Source organism: Protobothrops mucrosquamatus, unplaced genomic scaffold (genome assembly GCF_001527695.2).
Source record: "Protobothrops mucrosquamatus isolate PMUCROS unplaced genomic scaffold, P.Mucros_1.0 scaffold13, whole genome shotgun sequence".
NCBI classification, from domain to species: domain Eukaryota; kingdom Metazoa; phylum Chordata; class Lepidosauria; order Squamata; family Viperidae; genus Protobothrops; species Protobothrops mucrosquamatus.
The window spans coordinates 26,321-31,406 of NW_015386400.1; positions in this window are offsets into that span (position 1 = coordinate 26,321).

Here is a 5,086-nt window from a genome sequence, read left to right on the forward strand (position 1 = left end):
TGAACCAAATGTATTACAGTGTATTATCATGTGTAGTCCCTTTGTTCCTGAAAGAAGGGAAGTATAAAAACTGAAGTCTAATCCCGCCCTCCTTGTTCAGAATTGCCTATCTCTAATATGCCTCTGAACCTTGCGCAATAAACGTCTCTGCTAAACCCCTCTGGAATTCGTAAGAGTTCTTTCATTTTCCACAAGAAATTTGGCACCTCCAGATGGGACTCTTATGAAGAGGCCGTTGTCCTGCCAGACGGACTGCCCTGGGGGAAACCCCTCTCCTATCGGCGATATCTCCAAGCCAGCTCCGTGGCCTTTGACTACGGGGGGACCTCGGCGGGAAGAGGGAATTTACCACCAGCGAAGCATTCCAGTCAAGGATCCACTGAGGGGAGCAGACAGGTCTTTTAATCCACAAGAGGGTCTGGAACGCCTGCAGGCAAGTATTATAAAAAGGGGTACCTGACCCCATTTGGGTCAGAAGAGGGAATTGATCAATCCCTTGGAAGACAGAGGCGGCGTCCTTAAGTCTTCAATAGGTAGGATTGTGTGGGTGGGTAAACCATCGCATTTCCTGCTGAGTGGCCGTTGGAAATTCCGGGGCTCCAGGTCGATGGTAGTGTTTTAAGGTAGAATGGGAGGAAAACAGACTAAGGAGGGCGTTGGTCAGACGCCACTCCAGTGTATGTTGGCAAACTTTAAAAAAGGGTTTAATAGGGATTATGGAAACCCAAGACCAAATCCAGCCATATTAAAAAGATTCTGTGAATCTGAATGGACCACCTTTGGCGTAGGGTGGCCCAAAGAGGGATTGGCACATCCCGAACTCGTGGCACGGGTTCATCAAATTGTGACTGGAAGGGGTCATTGGGACCAATATCCCTACATAGACCAATGGCAGATTAATATTGCAGAAAAGCCTAGATGGTTAGCTAAGTGTCAAATTGAATATGCAAAGATATATTTGGCAACCCAAAAAGCAAAACCTCAATCAAAACCTAAGATTCTGAGCCAGGAAGAAAGGGAGGAACTTGCCAGACCCCCTCCCTATGTTCCTAGAAGAGAAGAAGGGGGAATTCATCAGCAACACCCCCCCCTTAGAGGCCCCTCTGGCTGAAAGGGATGAAGTCCACCTTAAACCAGAAGCCGGAGCGGAGGGAAAGATAAAAACAGAACAGAATGCTCAAAAGCAAACACAGGACTTGGATAGAGATGAAAGAGAAACACCAGTTTCTAGCCGAACAAGAAAAGACACAAAACCAAAGATAGAAGAAACAATAGAAGGGAGAAATATAAGTTGGCTAAATTAAAAGTATTAGCCAGAAGACACCCAGAGGGAGGAGCTACTTATCAAGCAGACAGAGAAAATGCAGCCTGTGAACAGAGGCCAAACTGGCAGGCTAACAATTTACAACATCAAACATTGTTACAAAATTATAGGCTCCTATGCTTAGAAGTTCTGAGGGAAGCCTCAATCCGTCCAGTTAATTATGCAGCAGTAACTAGTATTTGGCAAGAAAAAAATGAAACACCAACTGCTTTTCTCAGCTGACTGATAGAAGCTTATAAAATAAATACTGGACTTGATATGGAGTTGGCACAAAACCGCCCACTCCTAATTGAAAGATTTATTACCCAAAGTGCCCCAGAAAAAAGTTACAATGCACAGAGGGGGCTTTAGGGAAAAATATTGCAGAGATTATGGAAATTGCTCAAAAGGTTTTCCGTAATCGTAACAAAGAGGAAGAAGATTTAGAGGGAATTTCCAAAGACGTTTCAGGGGAAGCTTCAGAGGACGAGGACATCCAGCCTATCCCAATCAGGCAGAACACAGAGAAGAAAACTTGATTGGCTTAGCTGACATGGAATGGGGAGACTGAAGGGAACAGGGTTCTATGGTCCCACCCCCAGAGCCCATTGTTAAAATACAGGTGGGAGGACAGACTGTCCCGATGCTAGCTGACACGAGAGCTACCAGATCTGTCCTAAATAAATTTATTGGCAAACCATCAAACCAGACTATCCAAATTCAAGGTGTGTCAGGGGAAATTCAATATAGACCACTACTGGAACCCCTAACATGCCAAGTGGGACAAGGAATTATTAAACATAGGTTCCTATATGTCCCAGAATGCCCACTTTTACTACTGGGAAGAGACTTATTAACCAAAATGAGGGCCACAATATCCTTTGACAAACAATTAATCCAAGTGCGCCACCCAGTGGAAGAAACATGGCACATCATATTAGTAACTGAAGAACAATCAGAAAGCTCTACCTGGCAGCAATTTAATGTTCCACTTCTATGGGCAGAGGATAACCCCCGTGGATTTGCAAAATATGCCACGCCTGTTATGGTAGAACTAAAACCACAAGCATATCCTGTTAGAGTGCCTCAAAGATATTGTACTTCAGAGGCTGCTATGGCCATTCAGGAATTAATACAAAAATACTTGATGGCAAAAATCATTTAAAAAATTCAGTCACCCTGGAATACTGCAATTCTACCTGTTCGTAAGCCAGATGGACAGTGCAGACCGGCACAAGAATTACACCCCATCAATAGACTGACCTTGACCCTACACGCAACTGTTCCTAATCCATATATTCTTTTAAGCACAATACCTGCAACTGCTAAATAGTTCTCCGTTGTAGACTTAAAAGACGCATTTTTCACAATCCCATTACACGAGAATTGTCAGCAGATTTTTGCATTTGAATGGACTAATCCTAAAACACAAGTTAGGACTCAATATACCTGGACTAGGCTACCACAAGGCTTTAAAAATTCACCCACATGTTTTGGTCAAGCTTAGCCCAAGATCTTGCATTTTTAAAGTTAGTCAGACAAGAGGACTGTTGTCTTCAATATGTGGATGATGTTCTAATAACTGGACAAAACAGAGAGGATTGTTTTGAAAACACAGCAAGACTGCTTCAAATATTACAAGACTGTGGCTACAGAGCCTCCAAAAAGAAAGCACAACTAGTCCAAAAGACTGTAATGTATTTAGGCTATGAATTGTCCCAAGGACAGAGGGCTTTAGGCCCCCAGAGAAAGCAAGCTGTGTTACAGCTCCCCATTCCCCAAACAAAACAGGAAGTTAGAGCCTTTCTGGGGATTACAGGCTTCTGTAGGATTTGGATTCTTAATTTCGCTCTCACAGCTAAACCATTGTACCAAGTTTTAAAAAGACCAGAAAAGGAACCTCTTTTATGGCAATGGGAACAAACCCTAGCTATGAAAACACTTCAACAAGTCTTAACTACAGCTCCAGCCCTAGGACTACCGGATATAACTAAGACTTTTTCACTTCATGTCAATGTCAGACAGAATGTAGCTCTTGGAGTCCTTACCCAAAAGCAAGGAATTTGGAATCGCCCAGTCGCTTATCTGTCAAAGCAATTAGATACGGCAGCACAAGGGTGGCCACAATGTTTAAAAATCCTAGCAGCAGTCATGCTGTTACTACAGGCAGCAAATGCATTAACCTTTTCTGCTCCAGTGGTTGTTTGCACTAGTCATGCCCTGGAGACAATTATTGATAATAAGGGACATTTATGGATTAGCAATCAACGAATGCATAAAATACAAGCTCTTTTATTAGAAAATCCACAAATTACACTGAAACAATCCAGCAACTCTTATGCCAATACCAGATTCAACTATGCCAGTGCATAACTGCATGCAAACACTAGAACTACAATATTCTTGCAGACCTGACCTTACTGACCAACCATGGCAGAATCCAGACCTTGAGTGGTTCACTGATGGATCTAGCTATATGGTCCAGGGCAATAGATACTCTGGGTATGCAATTGTTTCTCAAACTGCAATTGTAGAGTCAGCACAACTACCCAGCCAAGCAAGTGCACAATTTTCAGAATTATATGCTCTAACACGAGCATTGGAAATAGCTGCAGGAAAGATTTTAAATGTATATACAGACAGCAAATATGCCTTTTTAATAATCCACGCACATGCAGCCATCTACAAAGAAAGGGGTTATTTGGACTCCACAGGCAAGATCATCCAATATGCCACCTTGATTAAAAGACTTATTAAGGCAGCACAGTTACCGTCTAAAGTTGCAATCATCCATCGTCCTGGACATCTAAAAGACTCAAGCCTTATTACACAGGGGAATAGGAAGGCAGACAAAGAAGCCAAAAGTGCAGCTTCAGAAGGCCCCCCCTACAGTCAGATGTCACCAGGTTCATGTATTTAGACACTTACTTGGAAAAACTTGATCCTACATATACTAAAGAGGAAAGCCAAAAGTTAAAGCAGGATGTACAAGCAGAACTAATAAAGGCTGGTACACCCTTCCCGATGGACGCATTGCTATTCCTCTTGCACTTGCCCGCCCACTTATTTTTCAGGCTCATAAACAACATCATTTGGGGAAAACTGCATTATTACAGCAACTTGAAAGATTTTTCTATATTCCTTTTGCTTCTTCCCTGACAGCACAAGTATGTTCTCAATGTTCCATTTGTGCTCAAACCAATGCTCGCCAAGGACCAATAGTACCACCTGGTCAACAACCAATCGCTTATTTCCCAATGGACTATGTCATTGTTGACTTTACTGATATGCCTAGGAGTAAGAAATATGTAGCCCTGCTAGTTATCATTGATACCTACTCAGGATGGATTGAAGCTTATCCTACCACTAATAAGAAAGCTATACAGGTTGCCAGAATCTTTCTTAAAGAAATTATTCCTAGATTTGGTTGCCCTTCTAATATTTCATCAGATAATGGCCCTGAATTTGTACATCAAATTAACAAGGCTCTAGCCCAAGCATTAGGAATTAAGTGGAGGTTTCATTGTGCTTTTCGCCCTCAATCAGCTGGAAAAGTGGAAAGGGCTAACCGCACAATTTAAAACCTTATTTATTTATTTATTTATTTTTAAGACTTATATGCCGCCCTTCTCCCCACGGGACTCAGGGCGGCTCACAGCATATTAAAACAACATAGTACATTTCCCCAATAAAAGCCAATTAAAAACCAAATATTTGTAGCTGTGTCTCTTATTAAAATCATTAAAAATTATCCCTATTTAAAATTCACCCTAGGTCAGTCCC